Source organism: Podarcis erhardii, assembly GCF_964252035.2.
Source record: "Podarcis erhardii genome assembly, chromosome: 11".
Classification (NCBI taxonomy): Eukaryota; Metazoa; Chordata; class Lepidosauria; order Squamata; family Lacertidae; genus Podarcis; species Podarcis erhardii.
The window spans coordinates 14,238,715-14,263,351 of record NC_138501.1 but is presented as its reverse complement, the minus strand read 5'-3'; the positions used below and the strand labels follow the sequence as shown (position 1 = coordinate 14,263,351).

The following is a 24,637-nucleotide window of genomic DNA, read 5'->3' as shown; positions in this document are numbered from 1 at the left end:
GCCTGGAAATACCCTCCTTGATCTGGCTAGTAGAAGACCTTCATTCAGCTGTAGTGTTCAGGGGACAGATCTGTATGACAGGCTGAAAAACATTGCAGTGATGCAAGACTCCTGTCATTTGTTTTAAACTTTTCGGAAAAGTAAATTTAGGAATCAATGACATCATTGCCGCGATTTCTAATCTTGACACAATGTACTCTGAGCATCTGACAGAACAATCAGTAATTCTGCAAAGAAAACCCTTTGAAGGCAACAGAAAGAAGGGGGAAGTTTTAATCTCTAGTGATTAACGCAAAACATAATGGAAGGAAAAGCCACTGAAGGTTTACATTCCTGGATGTGATGATAAACACATTGTTATTAGCTCTGGGCATATTATTTTAATGTTCTTATTTGTGACCTTTTCTCGCGTTTTTGTCATACTGAGCTTGTAAACCACCTTAGAAACAAGAAGGATGAGTGAGAAGAGTTTTAAAATAAATAACTATGAAAACATACAAATTTTCTGTACAGCTCTACAGTCTGTTCAGGCTGTTCATATTTTTAACTCCCACTTGCATCTTTCATTGACCTCATTTATGACATTTCACTCTCTCTGAACATGGTTTAAGCTCGGAAGAATAGATGCAGATCTTGGCTGCCATCTTGCAATGCAGAGGTTGTAGTACAATTAGGTATTCTCTTTTTTAAAAAAAATATTTTATTATTAAAATAATTAAACATTAATACATACATATTATGAATATACAAACATACATTTCATCCAACCATTAAAAATATTCATACATACCCACACTCAATCCCAATCCCACAGATACTTCCTTTTCCCACCACCATCCCTCACCCCTCACCCCACCCTTGTGTTAGACTTCCAATCTACTCAATTGCAATTTCTTTCCACTTCTATTACTTTCTTGCACACACTTTTAAACCAGTTTTCTACTTCTTTTTCTGTTACACATTGTTATCCATCTTATTTAGTATTTCAGTATTTATAATGGAACTTGTTTATTCTAATAGGAGTTCTGATTTTTCAATATGATTTTGCAAGTATCCTTTAAACACCTTCCAGTCCTTGTCTATCTTCTCTTTTGAGATCCTTCCAATTTCTCCCATTGTTTTGGATATATTGTAATACTCCAATAATTTGGCAAGTTTTTGTCGGTATAATACCACTTTTCCAATTTTTCGCAATCAATAGCCTTGCGGCTACTGTTGCATATAAATATAATGTCTTGTCTTCTTCCTTTAGACTTCCTGGTACTATTCCCAATAGAAAACCTGAACATTTTTTTCATTTCATTATATATTGTTTCCCAAAATTGTTTGATGTTTAAACAATTCCACCATATATGCATCATAGTACCTTTTTCAGTGTTGCATCGCCAGCAGACACCGCTACAATTTTTATTCATTTTTGCTATTCTTTCAGGTATTAAATACCATCTACGTTGTATTTTAAGGTAATTTTATTTCAATATATAACACATAGTGAATTTCATATCTTCTTTCCACAATTTTTCCCATTGTTCAATTAGGTATTCACATAGCTATCAATGTAGTCCATGCTATCTCTCCATCTTATTATACTTATTATTATACTTGATGCCCCCAAGCTGAGGACAAACGTACCTCGTGTTGGCATTCCTAGACTGGTGTGCTTTTCCATGCACATAAAACAACCAGAACATGGAGGGATTTTAGTGTATGAAATTTAATAAAACACCACCTACCTGTAATTGCATCATAATGTGGTAATTTAACAATTTACAATGTCCAGATTAAAACCCTAGCAAGTCCACCCTATTTTCCCCCAAGTTGCATGGTGTTACAAGTAGAACTGGGTGAATTCACCAAACTCTTTTTTTTTGTTTGAATTTTTATTAACGCTTAAAACAAAAAGAAGAAGAAGAAGAAGAAGAAGAAGAAGAAGAAGAAGAAGAAGACATAAATAAACATCAAATATCAAAAAAATGAAGATCATGGCCACTGGTCCCATCACCTCCTGGCAAATAGAAGGGGAAGAAATGGAGGCAGTGAGAGATTTTACTTTCTTGGGCTCCATGATCACCGCAGATGGTGACAGCAGCCACGAAATTAAAAGACGCCTGCTTCTTGAGAGAAAAGCAATGACAAACCTAGACAGCATCTTAAAAAGTAGAGACATCACCTTGCCAACAAAGGTCCGTTTAGTTAAAGCTATGGTTTTCCCAGTAGTGATGTATGGAAATGAGAGCTGGACCATAAAGAAGGCTGATCGCCAAAGAATTGATGCTTTTGAATTATGTTCCGGGGGGAGACTCTTGAGAGTCCCATGGACTGCAAGAAGATCAAACAGATCCATTCTTAAGAAAATCAGCCCTGAGTGCTCACTGGAAGGACAGATAGTGAAGCTGAGGCTCCAATACTTTGGCCACCTCATGAGAAGAGAAGACTCCCTGGAAAAGACCCTGATGTTGGGAAAGATGGAGGGCACAAGGAGAAGGGGACGACAGAGGACAAGATGGTTGGACAGTGTTCTCGAAGCTACCAGCATGAGTTTGACCAAACTGTGGGAGGCAGTGGAAGACAGGAGTGCCTGGCGTGCTCTGGTCCATGGGGTCACGAAGAGTCGGACACGACTAAACGACTAAACAACAACAACAACAACAATCAAGCATTTTTAAAAATTAAAAATTAAAAGAAAATGAAGGGGGAAAGAAAGGAGAAAACGTCCAATTCTTACTTCATAATAACATTCAACTCATCTACTTTCCATAAACCAACCTCTTTCCCCCCAGTCTTCAAACCCCGATACCACAAGTTCATTTTCCTTAAGGTGCAGAAAATCCATAAGGGGATGAATTCACCCAACTTTGAGATGTGCATGCATTCTCAGAACACTCCTTATTGAAAATCAAATATTTTAGCTGTGTGCAAAAAGCTTCTGTGGCATATTAGAAGAGGATTATATATTTGGATCCCTTTCCAATTATGTAAGGAGCCATTTGGCAATCTGGATTGACAGGCAAACTGTGGGTGATTATTGTAACCAAATTATTGTTTGCTTATTTGATTATTGTTTGCTTATTTGTGCTTGCCTGGGAAACTACAGCCATGAACTGCTCACTTGGACATTCATTTCCTTTGATCTCTCCTCCACCTTCCAAAACTCTTTGAAAAGTAAACTTACGATAAGCACAAGAATGTGCTTTTAAAAATCAATCTGTGTTTCCTGATTCGCTTCATTGAGGAGCCTGGAGGTGTGTCACAGAGGACATAAATCATCATAAGGACTGGCTATATTGACACTGTGTGCTAAGAGACTGCATTTTTCCTCCCAGTTTAAAGACCATAAAGCTATGGGGAAAGCAGCACAGGGGCAGCTTTGTTAAACTTCAGAATGAGAGCACAAATGATCATAAGATTACTGAAGTACATCCTGTATGTGCTTTCCTATTATCTAAATGACTTTGAGGAATGGAAGATAGTGGAATCCCACATTCCTTACTTAAGCAAAATACCTGTTAAGTGTAGTTCCTATTATTGCTGCTGGGCAATGCACCAAACAGAACTGTGTTTGAGACGATACTTTTATTCTAATAATTACAAAATGCTGAGGTGAATTCCTGTGTAGCCAGTCTGCAGCTTTAGGAGAAGACTCTAATATTTTCCATTCTTTTCCTTGGAACCCTGTGGTCTATACCTCCAAAACTTGCAAGACTTACCCACCTGGGAGCTAACTTGGTATGTATCACTGAGACCTGGGCAGGTGAACCGTGAGGGGGTAAGTCTCTCCCAGCAATGCTTGCCTGGGTATTTAGTGCAGCAGCAACGCAGGCTAGAAGGCTGGGGAGAGGGGATTTGCTGTCAAATTGGTCTCAACTAGGGCCAGGGCCTTTTCAGTACTGGCCCTGACTTGGTGGAACGCTCTGTCACAAGAGACTAGGGCCCTGCAGGACTTGACATCTTTCCACAGGGCCTGCAAGACAGAGCTGTTCTGCCTGGCCTTTGGTTTGGACTCAGTCTGACCCTTATGTTTCCCTCCCCTTATGGTTTTGATTTATCGGCTGCTTTTAAAATGAGGCTGCAATTTTAATTGCATTTTAACCTGTATTTTAAATTGGGTCCCCCCCCCATCATGTTTTTTACTGTGATTTTATTGGTGTTAGCTGTCCTGAGCCCGGCTCTGGCCGGGGGAGGGTGGAGTATAAATAAAAAATTTTATTATTGTTGTTATTGTTATTATTATTAATTTATATGAGTCCTGTCTTTCTCTCTGAGCCTCTGATCCATGGCTGCCAATCTGGAGGGTTTGTACCTTGTTTGGGTCACGTGGGGATGCCACCCACCCTGTTGCCTGGCAGCCTGACCTAAAAGATGGTCTCAGAGTTGGTGTGGAGGACTCCTGGGATGACAGACTTTATGTGCGGTCAGGACTTTGTGGTCTCAGTGACAACCACAGAGCTGCCCCAAAGTGTCATTGGTCCAACACATGAATTGGGACTACACCAGTTCCCAGCTAATTTCTGGGTTCAATTAAAAATCCTTTGAACTCTACAATTCCATGCTTCTGTGCTTCTAAACTCTTACATGGCTTGGGACCAGGCTACCTGAAAGACCACATTTCCTCATATTTAACTCATTGAACCTTAATGTCTTCATTTGAGATCTTGCTCTGGTTGCCCCTGCTGAATGAAGTAAGCCATAGAACAACCTCCGAGAAAAGACACTCAAAAATTTTCTGTACGCAACCGCTGCAGCTAGAATAGTATATGCGAAAAAATGGGAAGAAGAGATACCCACAGAGGAAATTTGGCAGCGCAAATTGATAGAATACAGTGGTACCTCTGGTTGCGAACGGGATCCGTTCCGGAGGCCCATTCGCAACATGAAAAGAATGCAACCCGCAGCAGCGTGTCTGTGCACACGCAGGTTGCGATTCGGCGCTTCTACGCATGCACTTGACATCATTTTGCACATCTGTGCATGCGCGAGCAGTGAAACCCGGAAGTAACCCTTTCCAGTACTTCCGGGTCACTGCGGGACGTAACCTGAAAGAAGGTAACATGAAGCGGACGTAACATGAGGTATGACTCTACATAGAATCATGACCACGCAACTAAGGAATAAGGATGAGTTAAAGATAAGAGAAGAGTGGAGATGTTTTGGAGATTATCTTAGAGGGTATAATATGCAATTTAACCTACAAGTAGGAGTTAACATAGGAGCAGCAGATAACATCAAAAGAGGAAGACTTGAAACAACAATGGGTGAAATATCAGGATATGCAGCAGATCAAGATTTCCCTAGAATGCCACAGAGAGATTGATTGGGAAGTCTTAGGGAAAGAGATAAGCAATGGATACTGTATGATGTGTGTTTAAAAGCTGTTAAAATTGCATAAATAAAAGGAGAGAGAGAGAGAGAGAGAGAGAGAGAGAGCGCGCGCGCAACCAGGGGGCCTTTTCAGTTGTGGCACCACTGGAATCTTTGTGGTCTTTGATGTCAGGTTCACACTTTCTGTTCAACTCACTTATGTATCCTAAGCTGTCCAGAGAAATACACATAATGGGAGAGCAACTGTCATAAAATAAATAGAATAAAATAAAGGGAGAGCAGGGACCATCAATACTTAGCTCCTGAGTAACAGACTCCCAGCTCACCTGGTCACAGTCTTCTGAACTACAGTGAGATGTCTAATAAAGGTAAAGGGACCCCTGACCATTAGGTCCAGTCATGACCGACTCTAGGGTTTATTGCTTTATTGACCAGCATGACTAAGCCGCTTCTGGCGAACCAGAGCAGCGCATGGAAACGACGTTTACCTTCCCGCCAGAGCCGTACCTATTTATCTACTTGCACTTTGACGTGCTTTCGAACTGCTAGGTTGGCAGCAGCAAGATGTCTAATATTTCTGCTTAAATTGTAGAAATGATTTCTAAATGTGCTATACATATAAATAAGCACATGCAATTTTTATGCAATTCTGTGCCCTTTTGCTTGCTCACTCTTTTGTTGATTAATAAATGGCCACCCCTAGTTTCTATGCTTCTGTTAAAGGCTTTGGGATAATTTTGCCGAGTAATAGCTACAAGGTCTAAGCAAATTGTGTGCTGAGTAAATACTTGATAGAGAGGAGTAAGGCAAGGCTTTTAAGTGCACCCATCTCATTGTCACACTGAGCTTTATTTAGCTCAGAAGACAGAAAATGTTAGGACTGTTGTGTTCACAGCAGACTAGGGTTGTTTAGACTTTGAGGTCTTACGCAGTCTCAAACTCTCATGAACTAAGCACATGAACTCACCCAGAATAGCCAGACAGCTTTAATTGCTAGTTTCTCAAGTGCACAACAGGTTCAAGGGTGAAATTCAGTAATCACTGTGAATGCTCTTTCCTTTGCTGCATGATGCAGATACAGAACGCAAAGCTGAAGCAAAGAGATTTCATGCACGGTGTCACATTTGCCATGACAAAACTTTATAAAACGATGCACGCAGAGGTATCAGACGAGCATGGAACCACTAAAGCATGCTTGAACTCAGTGCAATCTTATATATAGTAAGTCAACTTATTCCCAGGTAAATGTGTGTTGAACTGTTGCCAGACTTGAACACAGAACAGAGGAATTTCATTTTTTAATAATAATAATAATATTTTGTTAAATTTTCCATTTTAATAATCCAATAAAAGCCACATTAAAACATTCCAAATTACAATACAATCAAAACAGGCAAATATAAAAGCCAAATTATATATCTTTGGGTGACTTCCCATGCTCTGAATTTCGCAGAGTGCTGATAATCTAATATCACATTGCATTTCTTAGTCAATAAACCATTCCGATGTTGATCCTTCGTTTAATTTTCATTTATGTTTGCAACCACTGGTCTGTCCAGCTTTCGCTTTCGTCAGAGGAATTTTATTCTTAGCTTTCTGTAACACTGCATAACAGCAACTTAGCTAACAGGGCTCTTTGTTCCTTATAGGGTGTCCCTATGAAATGCCCCCCCATACTGCTTTCTGTTGATATTGCTGACCAATTAAAATTAATTTTAAAACTTCACAATGGCAGCTACATTGTTTGTGTGTCTTGCCACTTACAATTGCCCAAGGTTCTGGTATTCTGTGGCCCTGAAGGACCAGGTGTGCAGCCTGGGAGTCATTTTGGACTCACAGCTGTCCATGGAGGCGCAGGTCTATTCTGTGTCCAGGGCAGCTGTCTACCAGCTCCATCTGGTCCGCAGGCTGAGACCCTACCTGCCCGCAGACTGTCTCGCCAGAGTGGTGCATGCTCTAGTTATCTCCCGCTTGGACTACTGCAACGCACTGTACTACTACAGTGGTACCTCGGGTTACAGATACTTCAGGTTACAGATGCTTCAGGTTACAGACTCAGCAAACCCAGAAATAGTACCTCAGGTTAAGAACTTTGCTTTAGGATGAGAAGAGAAATCGTGCTCCGGCGGCACGGCAGCAGCGGGAGGCCCCATTAGCTAAAGTGGTGCTTCAGGTTAAGAACAGTTTCAGGTTAAGAACGGACCTCCAGAACGAATTAAGTTCTTAAGCTGAGGTACCACTGTACCTGACTTTTAGAAGACATCTGTAGGCAGCCCTGTATCGGGAAATTTTAAATGTTTGATGTTTTGCTGTGTTTTTAATATTCTGTTGGGAGCCACCCAGAGTGGCTGGGGATACCCAGCCAGATGGGCAGGGTATAAATAAATATAATAATAATAATAATAATAATAATAATAACAACAACAACAACAATCACAGAACAGTAATGAATGCATTGTCTGGAGCAGCCTTCACCAACCCAGTGCCCTCCTGATGGTTTAGACTACAATGCCATCCACTCCAGCCAGCCTGGCCATTGGCAGAGGGCACCAAGTGGCTGAAGTCTGGTCTGGAGAAAGGATTCTCCCAGATACAAATGATCTCCCAGGTTTCTGTATTTTCCCAGGTACAAATTATTTTGCTTTGCATGCTCAGAAAGTGAGTTCCCTCCTCCCCACACTGTAACAAAATTGCTTGATGGAAGATGTGTGGAGTATGTACAACAATGAACTATGCACAAATAATAAATAGAACCCACTTATTTGTGTGCAGAGAGGGAAATGCAATGCAGGAACCTCCTAAGTGCTATTTCACCCAAAACTGCAGCCCCGGACATTTCATAAATGTTGATTGATAGCTGTCACTAGCACACTCGTTTTGTAACTGAACATGCTTCATTATTCATGTAGGCCCTTCCAGATATCTTTAATCTGCATTTCCTGGAGCAAATATGGGTTACCTGTGAACTTTATTGAGTTCTGCTTTGGAGGAACATATAATTTGAACCTATCTAATGATCTGCAGGCTGGTCTAGATGATTTTAATTAAGATACTTGGCTAGCCCTTGCATAAGGTTATTTTCATTATGGCTCTTTTGTGCTTGCTTTCTCAATATGTGTAATCAATGAAGTGGCAATGTATATTTCGTATGGTGATTATCTTATTATTCCTGTTGTTATATTTTCACCAGCCAGTGCAACGCTTTCTCCTCCTCCCCTCTCCCCACAACCTCTTCTAAATATTTACATATTTTCAGAAGGCTTTGAGGTTCTTCATTTTATTGGCTTGTACATTTCCTAGGCGGGAGTGGGAGGGTTAAGTTGGGACTTTGGTGCATTATGTCAGTCTGCCACAGCAAATGCCTTTCTGGCCTCTCTCTGGAAAATATAGCTGATGCATAATAAACAACTGGCTCACCTGAAATAACCCTTGGGTAGCTTTTATTCTTAGAAACAGCAGCCTGCATTCCCTGGTGATAGCTAGTGCATCAGTTGTCTTTTGCTTAGAAATCACTCTGAGCCAGGGTTCAGCTCTGTTCAGTTGCTGGGACCCAACCCCAAAATCTGTGGAATAATTGATACGTTGCCACTGGTATATTGCTATTGAAGAGCAGGAAACAATTCTGATTTAATTATTTTTTAAGTTGTTGCATTTCCATAAGCACCTAGGAAGAGATCTCTTGCCAGCTTCTTAAGAGTATCAGCAGAATACCTCTCTTGCCTCAACTGCTGACATTACAGGAAAGCTTTGAGAGTGAGTAAAGTTGAAATGGCACTTTCTCGCCAAACTGGCCTGTGGCCGGCATATATTGAATCACTTTGACTACATATTACTCACGCTAGCATTATAGATCCAACACTATTTTGGGAGTTCGCCAAGGGGTGTTTGTGTGTGTGTGTGAGAGAGAGAGAGAGAGAGAGCGAGAGGGAGAGAGAGATTTTCCCCCTCATGTTTTATCAGCAGATTTATTTGGGGTCTTCCAACAAGCCTGCAGAAGCAATTGCATAGCAGTCATTAGCAAAATTACACAAGAAATGAAGTATTCTCATTGGGCTCACAGAGCCAATTGGTTTCTAGGCAGCTTTTTTAAAAACAAAAACAAAATAAAAAACTAATCTCTCCTTGAACTAGTCCACATAAATGTTATAGACACTGAGAACAGAGATAGATGTTAAAGCCGGCATGTGAGCGCTGCCAAAAACAGCAACACTGAGTCATCATCACCTCCTCAATCCGCCGGTAACATCTAGTAATGCACAATGCATGATCCTATCTGTGCTCTAAATTTATGTTTTCCCTACTCTGTTTTACTGCTTATGGGGGTGGAATATTTGGAGCCTTGTGAGGTCACATCATTCATTTAGTACTGGGCCAGGGAACCTTTGGCTCTCCAACTGTTCTTCAACTCCCATCATCCCTTGCCATCAGCCATGCTGCCTGGGGCTGGTGGGAGTTGTGGTTCAACATCGTCTGGGGAGCTGATCTCTTGTCCTCTCCATTTCCGCTTAGCCAAGAGTCACGCGTCTCCCACCAGTTTATTCAAATTCACAGAGGTAGTTATGAATTTGGATGCGAGAAAATCTTTAAAAGCTGAACTGCCCTTGGAGCTTTGTCCCCTCCCTCCGTTTGGGGTCCAGGCCATATCTTCTTAAGCACCTCTCAGAGAAGTTGACCACCTTTGTTTCTTACACATGGTCAGGCTGAAATAATTTGTTGCACAGCCATCCCTCAAAATTTACACTTATCTGAATTTTGCAATGCAGTTTTCCAATGAGCGTTTACAAAAATGCATATATTGGGGGGAAGTATGCATGAAAATGAGGGATGCAGGAGGTGCTATGGGTTAAACCACAGAGCCTAGGACTTGCTGATCTGAAGGTCAGCAGTTCAAATCCCCACAACAGGGAACTTGCCTGCACAAATGTGCACCTTAGTCAACACTGCATAAAAAATATGTGAGTGTGTTTTGTGGGGTGTTCTTTTTTAGAAATTCGCACTAAAAATTCACATTTCCATTAGGATTAAAAAAATAAAATAAAATTGCATGTTGCTGCGGAAATTTGGAGAGCTGAATTTAAGATGGAAAAATTAGAAACTGAGAGGACCAAAACTGGCAGATCCTTCCATTCCTACCAGGTGAGAAAGATGAAGAGATGGAGTTGCTGTTTAGTAGTAGTCAAATGTCTACTACTGCTTAAATCCATGTTTTTAAAGAAGAGCACATCAAGCTGTATTAACAAATTTGAAGAGCATTACACTACTTTGATGACTCAGTAAAATGTATCAATAAGATGTGCTTGTCATCACCTGCTCACTAAAGGAAGGATTTCTTGTTTCCCTCAAGTTCTTTATGTTAATGTATCATTTACAAAGAATTTGTTCTCCTTGTTTCCATCCAGAAATTAATTCAGCATATGTACAAATGTTGTGGGTGGCTGTTCTGAGCTAGAAACCAAAATAGCTCCCAGTGTTCCCTGGGGAACTATATTACTTATCTGTGTTTGATCAGCACAGTGCTAAGTATCTTGGCAAAGTGGACTGACTCTCATAATGTGCTTTGTGAGCGTGTTAGTGAAATAACTAGTCTTGAGGAGACAAAATTACTGGAATCTACCATTCTGTCCCACAGCTGATCATGCCCAATAATCGCATAGCATCCAATGCCACGCAGCCCAAAACCAGGACGCCATCTTCCAGTTCTGCACTCTCACGCAAATCACAATGAGATTGTAAACCCGGAAAAAAAGTGCTTTTCCAGGCATGGTGCCCCAAAACATGTGTTTTCCCAGAAAATCATGGACCTGAAAAAGGTGCTTTTGTTGGGGCAAGATATTGTGAGAGCATGGCACCCTAAATGGCTGCTGTCTCTCGCAGGGGGGAAATGGGATACTCCTGTTTTTCCAGAACAGGTATGTAATAATAGAAACAAATCTGGCATGAACAGGAAGGCCAAAAGAGATTTTTCCAACCAATAACCTTTGTCATTCAGAATGTCCACTGTAAACTAATGACCTGGCAGGCTTTGGAGATTGGCCTTAAGACATGTCTGTGAGGAGGGAATCCCTACTCAGTAAAATTTAGGAGGGTATTATTCTCACAGATTCCAGCTCTCATTATTAGCTGGCTCTCAGGATGCCTAAGGTAGACAATCGGAAAGAAATTAGTTGATCTGCCATAAACAATGACTTTAGCCATCTTCAAATCTCTCTCTCTCTCTCTTCTTTGGGAGGGGTGCCCCTGCTTTGCTTGTGCCCCAAGCTGGTCTTTAGTCTGCCTATTTAGTAATTCAGCATTGTTTGCAGCCCATATACACACTGAGTTTGAGATGTCAAACTCAGCCCACATTGAAAGGAAATTATTATTATTATTATTAGTAATATACTAGGTGCTGGGGATATGAACTGCGATTGATGCATAATAATAACATATATTTATTAAATTTATATACCATCCAGTTCACAGAATAAATACACAAGATAAAAACACAAAATATGTAATAAAAACAAAACAATAATAAGTTATTATTTATACCCCGCCTACAGGGCAGGCACCACTACTGAAAAGGCCCTATGCCTGGTTCCCTGAAACTTCACTTCTTGCAGTGAGGAAACCGCCAGAAGGCCCTCGGAGCTGAACCTCAGTGTCCAGGCAGAACGATGGAGGTGGAGATGCTCCTTTAGGTATACTGGGCCGAGGCCGTTTAGGGCTTTAAAGGTCAGGCCCAACACCCATTTCAGATCTCTTCCACAGTTTGTATACTAAACTCAGGACCCATCCAAAGGTTTTCTTCTTTCCTTTTAGCTCTTGTTATGTGCAGTTTTATGGGATGCAGGTGGCGCTGTGGTCTAAATCACTGAGCCTAGGGCTTGCTGGTCGGAAGGTCGGAGGTTCGAATTCCCGCGACGGGGTGAGCTCCTGTTGCTCAGTCCCTGCTCCTGCCAACCTAGCAGTTCGAAAGCACATCAAAGTGCAAGTAGATAAATCGGTACTGCTCCGGCGGGAAGGTAAATGGTGTTTCCGTGCACTGCTCTGGTTTCGCCAGAAGCGGCTTAGTCATGCTGGCCACATGACCCGGAAATACTGTCTGCAGACAAACGTCGGCTCCCTCGGCCAGTAAAGCGAGATAAGTGCTGCAACCCCAGAGTCGTTCGCAACTGGACTTAACTGTCAGGGGTCCTATGTGCAGATTTTACAAGATGCATTGCCCCCATGGTGACACTTTGTTGATCGTCTGTTAGCCCATGTTGTGGACTGAGAAAACCAGAGTGAATCAGCATGAATGGTACACTCTGTGTAATGGGAGAGATACACAGATTCTGAGGGACATGGTCATTCTTTCAGCTACAAACTTCCATGCCTCTGACTGTGCTCAACAGTTCTCCCCAAGGGCTCACTTGCAAACAAACGTGCACACAACACAGTTGTCTCTTGCTTCCGGAACAGCTTAGTTGTCGAACAAATTGGCTCCTGAACACTGCAAACCCAGAAGTAAGTGTTCCAGTTTGCAAACGTTTTTCAGAAGTCGAATGTCCAACGCTGCTTCTGCATCCAAGCGGAATCTGCGCCTTGGTTTTCAAACAGTTTCAGGAGTCGAACACACTCCTGGAACGGATTAAGTTCAGGAACCAAGGTACCACTGTAGTTAGCTGCTGTAGCTGAATGTTACAAAAACTCGCCATCACTCAACACCTATCTTATGGGGCCGTCCTTTGAAAAGAGCTCAGCAATTCTTTCAAAGTAGTAAAGATCTGTCACGGCACCTGTGAGCTTCTACAACGCTTGTAGCAGTCAGAAGTCACATGGCATGGTGAACTCATAAAAGGAAGCATCCTGCTGTCAGGACTGCTGAGGAAAACTGCAGCCGCTGCTTTCATCTTGCGTTGCCCAAGCAGGAATCTTAATATAACCCAGTTATTTCATGAATGAACTCAATAGAAAAGATTTTCTACCTCCTGTCAGACACCAATTGTAGGGTAACCCACAAGGTCTCTCTTTTTGCCCTAGTAGCACTGAAAATCCAGACAAGAGTTAATTAATGAGATTGGAGTTGATTGCATTGAACCATCGTATCATTTAACAATCAATGTTTTAAGTTAAATTTTACCCTTTCAATATGTGATTTTTATCTCTGTTACATGTGATTTGTGTAGCATTTTTGAGATGCAGGTTTTCTATGCGATTCTAGACAGCAACGTTTTTTTTTTGTTTTTTTTTATCCCCCTCCAATTTTATGCAGTATTTTATGTATAAGCTTACACTAAATAATTCAGCTGCAGTGGAAGTCTCCGGACAATTTACATAAATGTAGAATATGCAGATAAGCTGTTCTCCTTCCTCCCTTAGAGGAGGAGGTGGCATCTCGTCATGCCTGTGATCTGATTCTGTGTTGATTCCCTTGAATATAGACGTAGCCTTTGGCTGATCAATGGGCTTGTTTCTTTCCTCCCCCTGCCCTGCCTCTGCCTGCAACAGTTTCCTTCCTTTCCATTCAACAGAAATATCTGCTCTGCTTGGTACGACATGGTACTTGCTTGCATAAGCACTAGGAGAACCAAAGAGGGATTTCTGTTAAAGAAACAATGTTTAGCATCCTAAAATCCTTATTGCTGCTGTGGGGCTCTCCTTCTTCCCATTCTATTCTCCATTATTAAGCATCGTGGGTTAGCTGCTTCAGCAGAGGAGAGCCCCAAACCCAAGGCAAAACAAAATCCCTTTAATGAAGAACCAATGCACATGGGTGCATGCTTTTGTGGAATGCTATGCTCAGGAGGGTTCGGCTGGTGCCTTCATTATGTTGTTGCTAATTAATTAATTAAATTTGTATAATGCCCATCGTCCATACATCTCAGGGCGTTTCACAACATACAGTGGTACCTTAGATTATAGACACTTCAGGTTCAGACGCTTTAGGTTACAGACTCCGCTAACCCAGAAATAGTACGTCAGGTTAAGAACTTTCCTTCAAGATGAGAGAAATCAGCGGCAGCAGGAGGCCCCATTAGCTAAAGTGGCACCTCAGGTTAAGAACAGTTTCAGGTTAAGAACGGACCTCCAGAACGAATTAAGTTCTTAACCCGAGGTACCTTTGTTGTTGTTTAGTCGTTTAGTCATGTCCAACTCTTGGTGACCCCCTGGACCAGAGCACGCCAGGCACTCCTGTCTTCCACTGCCTCCCGCAGTTTGGTCAAACTCATGCTGGTAGCTTCGAGAACACTGTCCAGCCATCTCATCCTCTGTCATCCCTTTCTCCTTGTGCCCTCCATCTTTCCCAACATCAGGGTCTTTTCCAGGGAGTCTTCTCTTCTCATGAGGTGGCCAAAGTATTGGAACCTCAGTTTCACGATCTGTCCTTCCAGTGAGCACTCAGGGCTGATTTCCTTAAGAATGGATAGGTTTGATCTTCTTGCAGTCCATGGGACTCTCAAGTCTCCTCCAGCACCATAATTCAAAAGCATCAATTCTTTGGCAATCAGCCTTCTTTATGGTCCAGGTCTCACTTCCATACACCTTTAGGCACCCATTTATTTACAGTGAAAACATTGCTCAGCGACCAGGCCTTTGGCTGATTATGATCCAATAAAAATAATGATTAAAATAATAATAATTTATTATTTATACCAACCCCATCTGGCTGAGTTTCCCCAGCCACTCTGGGTGGCTTCCAACATCATCATCATCATCATCATCATCATCATCATCATCATCATAATGCGATAAAACATTGAACATTAAAAACTTCCCAAAACAATACCTTTTTAAATGTGTTTGTGGGAGGGGGTGGGGGAGGGGGGGCCTTGGTCCTGTATACCTGAAGGAGCATCTCCACCTCCATCATTCAGCCCGGACACTGAGGTGGAACGCCCTCCCATCAGATGTCAAGGAAATAAACAACTACCTGACTATTAGAAGTCATCTGAAGGCAGACCTGTTTAGGGAAGTTTTTAATGTTTAATGCTGTATTGTGTTTTTAATATTCTGTTGGGAGCCACCCAGAGTGGCTGGGGAAACCCAGCCAGATGGGCAGGGTATAAATAAATTATTATTATTATTATTATTATTATTATTATTATTATTATTAATGCTTTGGGCTGCCAAATTTTCTTTCCGACAGGGCACATGCAAACCATCCAAATGTCCCAATTTTCCAGGGAAAGTCCCAGAATTATAGAAGCTGTCCCGGCTTCTGATTTCATCCCAAAATGTCCCACTTTTCCTTAGGATGCCCCTATTTCATCAGAGAAGTGCTGGAGGGTATGGAGTTCATGTGACCCCCAAGCCAAGGAGATGAGAAACTATACAACTTTTAGAAGACACCTGAAGGCAGCCCTGTATAGGGAAGTTTTTTAATGTTCAATGTTTTATTATGTTTTCACATGTGTTGCAACCTTCCCAGAGTGGCTGGGGCACAACTGTTGCTGTTGTTTAAAAGGACATCCCTATTTTCATCGGAGAAATGTTGGAGGGTATGCATATAACAGTTATGTAACAGCTATGTGGCAGCGATTCAGCAGCTGAAGTTATTCCTGGCATACAGATCCAGCGATGAGAGGATATCTTCACCTGCTGAATTGCGGCTTGATAGCAGCTGTCAAAGCCACAGGGACCCTACAAAAAGAAAGAAAGAAAGAAAGAAAGAAAGAAAGAAAGAAAGAAAGAAAGAAAGAAAGAAAGAAAGAAAGAATGCTGGCAGCCTTACTTCTTTTTCTTGCAGACTTTGAAGAGTTAAGCAAAGAGCCAAACGCTATAAATAGCTAAATGCATAAGCTTTTGAAATATTTTCTCCGAGAGTGACAGGACGTTCTCACACTCCAACCTGCCAAAGCCCTTGTTAAAAAGAACAGCTGCACCTTGGGAGCTTGTCATGCATTTTCTGTTCTTCCTTTCGCTCATTCGTCATTAGTGAAAATATTTGGATTTTTAAAAAGGTCTTTTGTTTCTCAAGAGCAAATCTGCTCCTTCTGTTTATTCTCTACCTGCAGTCCCAGGGCTCTGCTTTTTGGCAACCCCACTGTGACGTTACAAACAAAGGATTAGATTTTTTTCGGTTGTGTAATTAAGTGGAAGGGGCAGATGAACCCTTAAGCAAATATCATGTTTTGATACCAATGTCTTCAGCAATAAAGGACAAGAAAGAAAAAGTAAAGAAAATAAAGAATACAGAAGCAGAATTGTTAGTGAACAGAAGAGCTTTTTCAGATTTCTCTGAGCTTCTATCAGCTGCGAGTAAAGAATGCCATTGTTTGTTCTTCATTGTCTATTATTCTCCGGGTACCCAATTTGGCTGAAGCACATCCTAAATGCTGGATCACATTTTGTTTCCTAGAGTTGTGTCCAATCTGGCAAAGTGTAGCAAATGGAAAGGAACCAGCCAAGGGTCCAACAGAATGTCCATCGACTGGGGTCAGGGCCGTCTTTACTCGGGGGTGTAAGGGGTGTGGGGAGCCAGGGCACTGAATTCTGGGGGGCACCAGATGCCCGCCGCTGAAGCCACCTGTGATGGCTGGCATTCGGATTCAGATGCTGAACCTGAAGAATCCCAGCCTGCACAGGATTCCCCGCCTCTAGAACCAGCTGAGCCGGAGCTGGGGCATGAGCCTGAAGGGTCCTCACCTGTGCTGGATCCTCAGGTGCAGACATCAACTGAGTCTGCTTGGATTCCTGAGGGGGTGGAGGACCCATTGCCTGCAGGTGCTCCACTCTCAGCCCTGGCAGAGGAAGGTGAGGTTGCCTCTGGGTCCAGTAACCCTCCAGCCTCTCCTGAGCTGCAGAGGCTCAGGGCAGAGAGGCAGAGGGAACTAAGTTCCCGCAGGAGGAGTGCTCGCCTCCAGGCCAGGAGAGGTGAGTCACCTGAGGATCAGGGCCGCCCTGTGCCTCGGGGCAGATAAAAGCCGGCCAGCCCCAGTCCCAAGTTGTGGGAGCAACTTCGTTGGTTGACATTTCCTGCCTGAACCCTGTCCTGCTATCCTGCTGGAGCTCCTGACCTCAACCGACTTCCTGCCCTGCACTCAGCTTCAACTTTTACGGACTGCCTCCATACTGCACCTTCGACCTCGGACTGGACTCAGACCTCGCCTCTTGGTTAGCCCACGGGACCAGCACACCACCTAAGTGTGTAGTATTGAGCTGCTATGTGGCACCTTTGACACAACTGATCTCGCACCACCTGCAGGGAGAGCTCTGTGGAAAGTCTCGCTCACCAAAGCTGGGAGCAGGAGGAGTGGCAGGAAAGAGGGAGAGACAGACAGAAAGAGAATGCGCCTATCTAGCAGCGGGAGTTCGCACAGGCTCTGGAAAAAGAGCTCATATATGCGCGCTCGCAAGGGCCCTACTAGCTCCTCTAGAAATAAGGTTGCTCCCACAATGAAAGGCTGCCCCAAATGGCTCTCGCATGCATGCACACAATGCCCACACATCACATCTTTCAGACACCTTCCTACGACTGTAAGCGCATGCATGGAGTGTGTACACCGACTCCTAATGTATTCTTTGTCTTCTTTAAAGAAAAAGCTAAAGGCCTAAGCCAACATCTTCCTACATTCGGAAGTTTAATAAAGTTATGGCCTAATTTTAATTCTATATAACGTTGTCAGAGTCTTTATTCCTTCCTTATGATCCCTGGGGGCTGGGGCTGTTGCCACCTGGTCATACCAATATACAGGTGTTTCATTATTCCTTCTAAGCTAAGCGATCAAGTGATTGCATTTTTAGGCTACTTTGCATTCAAATGAATTCCAAAGCGGCTTACAAACAATGAACAACAGCAGCAAGCAACATAACAAGAGAACATCACAGTCATAGCACAAAATGTCACATTTACAATGCTACAAATTATTATTTTTTGAGGGGAAAAATAATGCGGTAGCAGATTAATTATTATGAAGTTTGTATTTTAAAAAAACCACAGATGTTGACATGTGCACTGTTCTACTACAAATACTACGAGCATGAAACTGATGAGAAACACATCAACACATCCTACTGAACCTTGTAGTTACATCACTGTGGAACTCCCAGTAACTGTCGATGAGGTAAAGTATTGTGCTACATACCCCAAGTCTCGACATTTCACATGACCCTATGGAGAGATATGGCTGTCATGTCCTGCCAGACTATAACCCCCTGGGAATATGGGCTTGTGGTTTATTAAATGGAGGCTTTCCTGGGAGAGGAACATGTTTACTCAATCAGGCCTTGCAGAATTAAATAGAAGCTTAGAATAAATCCCAATTAAATGTTGCGTAATTATTTCCACAGAACAGGAAGAAGTCACTTTCCCTGAGACATAAATGAGGAACAAATCTTGAATGTTGTAAATTGAAGGGAACAGGACAATCTAACCTCTGTCTAGGTATCTATTTAATAGTACAGGGCAATGCTTTCCAAATAATGGGGCAAAACCTGCCAAGTCATATATCACAGAGGCCTTATAGCTGAGGCAGTAGGCAGTAGAGTCAGAGGCGGTTGCAGAGAGATACTTCAGACATAAATAAGTGACCCCAAAGCAAAGACTGCTGAGTTATACAGGTTTATTTAAATTAAAAAATGACAAAGACTCAGGCCTCTAATGTTATGTTCTCTCATAGGGGTAGAAAGTAAAATTATTTATTCACTATTCTGTCATTAGTCTCTTGTTCTTTCTTGCAATGGATGTGCAAAACTCTTAAACAAAGCAGCTATTGGATAAAGCGGGGACAAACATGAAGAATACTGTGAAATAGAAGTGGATTGAACAGCTGCCACCCACCCCCCAAATAGAGAAAAATTATGTGTCTTCTGTCTCACGTTTGCTACAGTCCTGTGGCCACTATCAGGCAGTATGTTCCACTGAACTCAGGAGGTAAAGGTAAAGGACCCCTGGACAGTTAAGCCCAGTCAAAAGTGACTAAGGGGTGCGGTGCTCATCTCACTTTCAGGCTGAGGGAGCCTGCGTTTATCCACAAACAGCTTTCCGGGTCATGTGGCCAGCATAACTGAACCGCTTCTGGCGCAACGGGACACCGTGACAGAAACCAGAGTGCACAGAAACGCCGTTTACCTTCCTGCCACAGTGGTACCTATTTGTCTACTTGCACTAGTGTGCTTTCAAACTGCTAGGTTGGCAGAAGCTGGGACAGAGCAAGACGAGCTCACCCCATCACAGAGATTTGAACCATTGACCTTCTGATTAGCAAGCCCAAGAGGCTCAGTGGTTTAGACCACAGCTCCACCTGTGTCCCGAATAAACAATCACACAATCACTGTTAGGCCACCTGCCATTGTGAGGTTCAAAGCAATGAAGATGATACCTCCCCAGCTGTTGCCATTGGCTGTGGGTTTCTTGTGATGTCACAAAAGCACTTGGCAACTGAGTGGATATAAAGGCAGGCCATGGGGAAAGCCCTTTTTTATTTACAGCAGGAAACACCTGGCAACGGATGTGACATTCAGCACTGCCCAGGTTTCTTCCACTTGTAGGAGGCAAACTGGTGAATGGAAGGAGGCAATCCTCTGGCAAGTGGGATGCTATGGAGCGAGAATAAAGCAAGTTTGCTTCCTTGAAGGCTGCTGGTATCTGTGGCTGGAAGCTGGCGGCCATCTCGTTATGGACCTAACAGTAGCTTCTGGTGCAACGGAACACCATGACGGAAACCAGAGTGCACAGAAATGCCATTTACTTTCCTTCCGCAGTGATACCTATTTGTCTACTTGTACTGGTGTGCTTTCAAACTGCTAGGTTGGCAGAAGCTGGGACAGAGTAACGGGAGCTCTCTCCACCATGGGGATTTAAACCGTCAACCATCTGATCGGCAAGCCCAAGAGGCTCAGTGGTTCAGACCACAGCGCCACGTGCTCCCTTTTGCTTTTTACTTGGTGGGGGGGGGACTTGTTTCTGAGTAGACTGATGTACACTATCACTGTTGGTGTTACAGATACTTGTGGAGTTCCCAGAAGTGTGTTATATTTCATCTACAGTGGTACCTCGGGTTAAGAACTTAATTCGTTCTGGAGGTCCATTCTTAACCTGAAACTGTTCTTAACCCGAGGTACCACTTTAGCTAATGGGGCCTCCTGCTGCCACCGCACCGCCACAGCATGATTTCTGTTCTCATCCTGAAGCAATGTTCTTAACCTGAGGTATTATTTCTGGGTTAGTGGAATCTGTAACCTGAAGCATCTGTAACCCGAGGTACCACTGTATAGCTGTTTTATTTAGGAGTAGGGTGATTACAGAGCAAAAGTTTAAGCAAAATGATCAGGATTCAGGGAAGACGATCTTACTTGGCTACAAGTGATCGCCAAAAATAAATAATTTTAAATCTTCATATCCTCCATGACTAACACTTAGCTGTTTATACCAAAACATAGTATTATTCATGCAGACTTTTTCACTGTCTCACTGGCCTGAGTGTTGAATCTAAGATTGGTACATATTTCATTCATGTTAAGATGCCTGTTGTCTGCAATGAGCCCTTGGACAACCTCTCATTGGAGGTGAGTGGAAGCTGCTTCTTTCAACGTATTTTATTTCAATGGCAAAATATGCAAGAATTTGTTTAGACCCATTCCAGATGTTCCACTGAACTATATGACCTCAGAGCCAGTGCTGCAAATATATTTGAGGCATGATGTATCCCTCAGTACCTTACAGCTGGCACTGCACTGCAGGCTGATATTTCGCTTGCCTGGGTTATTACTTCTTTGCTAGGACCAAAAAGAAAGGTAAAATACAGAGCATTACACAAACGGCATACTTGAACTTTGTACACAGAAACAGACTGTCAGCTTGAAGTATCGCTAGACCCAAAGTAACGTTGACTTAAGATTCAGACTTAAGATTTAGCTTGTACAGCGGTTTAGTTTCACTGCGTCATTGGTGAGATTTTGCCTCAGCGCATTTCAGCCACACTTTTGCAGCTCTTTGAACTGGAGAGCCTCCTACAGAGATCCTGGTGTACGAAACTTCACTGCCTGTAGATTTCCAGTTATTTGTGGGGTTGTAACAAATAACTGGAAGTTATATTGAGAAAGCAAAAATCCTTGCACTGATGGGATGTGGCAGTTAAGTATCACCCTCTATTTCTCACAGTGTCCAGGGAAATGCCTCTAAAGGGATTACAAGCAGAGTGTAAGGTCAACAGATTGCTCCTTTTTGCTTTGTTCCCAAGATAAGAAACTGGAGGTGGATCTGGAGATGAAGTTTAGCTGTCATGGCTAACACGAGGGGCTTCCATGGGCGGAGCTGGGATACAGAAGGTTAGAGGAACATTGTGTTTGTGGAGTGGCTTAGTAGGGAAGGGAGGCGACAACAGCCGCAAGGATGCTACTAGCCCAGAGATGAAAGAAGACAAAGTCCCCACCAGAGAGGAATGGCAAATCAAGCTGTTGGACTACGCCGAAATGGCAAAACTGACTGGAAAGCTCAGGAACCAAGAAAACAAAAACTTTAAGAAAGAATGGGAAAATTTATAATTTATTTAAAGGTAAAGGTAAAGGGACCCCGACCATTAGGTACAGTCACAGACAACTCTGGAGTTTAGGTGCTTATCTCACTTTATTGGCTGAGGGAGCCAGCGTACAGCTTCCGGGTCATGTGGCCAGCATGACTTAGCTGCTTCTGGCGAACCAGAGCAGCGCACGGAAACACCGTTTACCTTCCCACTGGAGCGGTACCTATTTATCTCCTTGCACTTTGACGTGCTTTTAAACTGCTAGGTTGGCAGGAGCTGGGACCAAGCAACAGGAGCTCACTCCGTCGCGGGGATTCGAACCGCCAATCTTCTGATCGGCAAGCCCTAGACTCTGTGGTTTATCCCACAGCTCCACCTGCATCCCATAATTTATTTAGGAGACTGCTATAAGCACATGAAACCATTAGCAGGATTTTAATAACACTTGTAATGTAACAAACACTGGGGACAATATGGATTGATTCAAAATATAGATTACAAAATAATATGCAGTTGAAAATTTTGACAACAAGACCCATGGAGGGGATAGTGGGAAGTCTCGAGTTTCAGAGCAATCTCTATATACGGATATGTATTTGATATTGTGTTTATATTTGTAAAATAAAATAAAAAAGATTTCAAAAATAAAGTAGGGAAGGGAGGAGTTGTTGCAGCCCCCCTTTTTGGATACACCATATACCTCTCATTATTTGGGCTATATCCGCATTGTTGCGACCATTATGCATGATAAACATAAATTAGGTTTGCACATGTTGTATGTTCAATATGCTCTAGCTGCAAACATAGCATTCTAGACACCATATTGGGTTGGTCTTTTCCCTTCCAGGTTCACATTTCTGCTGCCGAAATCAGGACTGACCCAAGACTTTTTGCCACCTGAAGCAAAGAACGAGGTGGTGCCTCTGCTCCCATTTGTATGTACAGCAGCTGACTGAACTGGCAGCGGAAACTTTACCTCAATGATGACAAAGGGGTCATCGTTCCCAATGCACCTGAGGAGCTAGTTTGGGGTACATTACTGGGCTGTGGCACACACAGTTCTGAACTCCGAGAGAGGAGAATGGCCAGAATGCTTAGAAGGAATGGCCATTGTGGGGATGCTACTCTACATCCTCACTCTCATCAGGCAATTGCCTCATCTCCCTTATGGTAGGGTTGGCCTTGACTGAATGCCACACTTCCCTGGTGCCTCACTCCATCACAGACTTGCCAATGCTGACACATTTGTTTTTCCGCATCAGTGGAGATATAACTACGGGTAGGGTGAGATGGCACAAAGATGGCGAATCTTCTATACTCTTCATAAACTGCAAGCCTTTTCATTGCCGATATCATTATTAAAATAAAAGCACTGAGAGCTGGACTGTTTCTGAAGACCAGCAATAATTGTGCACTGTGTGGGGGCCCAAGTGGGCATAATTACAGGCATCTGTTGTTGATACAGCTTGCTATCAGAAGCAGAGCAGAAGGGCATTATCTCAGAAATAAGACTGGAAGCATTTTCCCTCAGAAAGACACAGCTCTTCATCCTGCAACTTTCCATTTCCTCTCTAGCCCATAAGGCTGGCCAGAATAAGGCAGAGCCCTGAGGACACATTATGACACTCGAAGTGTTTGAGTATGATGCTCAACGTGTTTGTTTATTATGGCATGCCTTTGCATTTGCAGGATGAACGGGGGATTTCCGTGTCAGTCCTCTCATCTCAGTTTATTAACTTATGCTGCAGAAGATACATATTCCGATGATAAGAATGTGCAACAAATTTCACCCAGGTTATCGAGCACTGAGACGAAGGCCTACTTTTCACTGAGGTGATAAATTCGTGCCCGGTATATATTCCTGGCATGTAGAAAACTTTTTATTGTTTAGTCGTTTAGTCGTGTCCGACTCTTCGTGACTCCATGGACCAGAGCACGCCAGGCACGCCTGTCTTCCACTGCCTCCTGCAGTTTGGTCAAACTCATGTTCATAACTTTGAGAACACTGTCCAACCATCTTGTCCTCTGTCGTCCCCTTCTCCTTGGGCCCTCCATCTTTCCCAACATAGGGTCTTTTCCAGGGAGTCTTCTCATGATGTGGCCAAAGTATTGGAGCCTCAGCTTCAGGATCTGTCCTTCCAGTGAGCACTCAGGGCTGATTTTCATCAGAATGGATAGGTTTGATTTTCTTGCAGTCCATGGCACTCTCAAGAGTCTCCTCCTACTTAATGCCAAAAAGAGGGGTTCTATCCTACCCTATCTTTTCCCCATGACATGATCCGGTTTTCTTTTTTGCACCGAAGTGTCTTTTCTTGTATGGTGAGACACCAAAAGACTTCTAAAAGGCAACAAGTGAACAGCTCTGTTTAGAGCTTCCATATTGCTTGCTATGAGAGCACAGCATGCTGCTGACACCTTTCAGATCCCTGCTGTCTCTGTTCCACAACTTTCTGTAATTTACCATGGATACAGTACCTCTCTTCCACAACAAATCATGCTCAAAGCCACATCATTGGTTGTGCAGTTCCAGAGAAACAGACATGTGTAAGGACTGGTATCAGGTGGATCCATGGTCCCCCAGGAAGATAGGTCTCCTTTATTTCTTATTTACTTGCAATGAGATACTTTCCTTCACTTAAGAACTTTCCTGTATTACTGTTCATGCATATTCGTCAGGGTGAGGCCAGATGCCTTCTAAAGAACCCAGCATGATCCACTAGAAATGCAGGCTTCCTTTTTTCAGAAAAAGTCCCTCAGGAGAGAACTGTCAAAGGTCAGTTTCTATGTGTTTAGAAATCATATAATCTGTTCACTAGGTGGCACTGGACATAGTTGTAGCTGGATAGAGTGAGAAGTTTCCTTTGGTTGCTCTGGTTTAAAACAAATGAAGA

General features: G+C 42.9%; 1 long non-coding RNA gene across 2 annotated transcripts in view; it reads left to right on the top strand.

Annotated features, from left to right (window-relative positions):
- LOC309352249 overlaps positions 1-23,130 on the top strand; it is a 114,880-nt gene extending 91,750 nt beyond the window's left edge. The window contains exons 1-2 of one of the 2 annotated variants that reach the window (XR_014161194.1): positions 20,988-21,552; positions 22,594-23,130. This is a non-coding gene — a long non-coding RNA (uncharacterized lncRNA). Of the gene's footprint in view, positions 1-20,987; positions 21,553-22,593 lie in introns of those variants that run through there. The other variant, XR_014161193.1, reaches the window with a different exon arrangement.
- Positions 23,131-24,637: the final 1,507 nt, after the last annotated feature.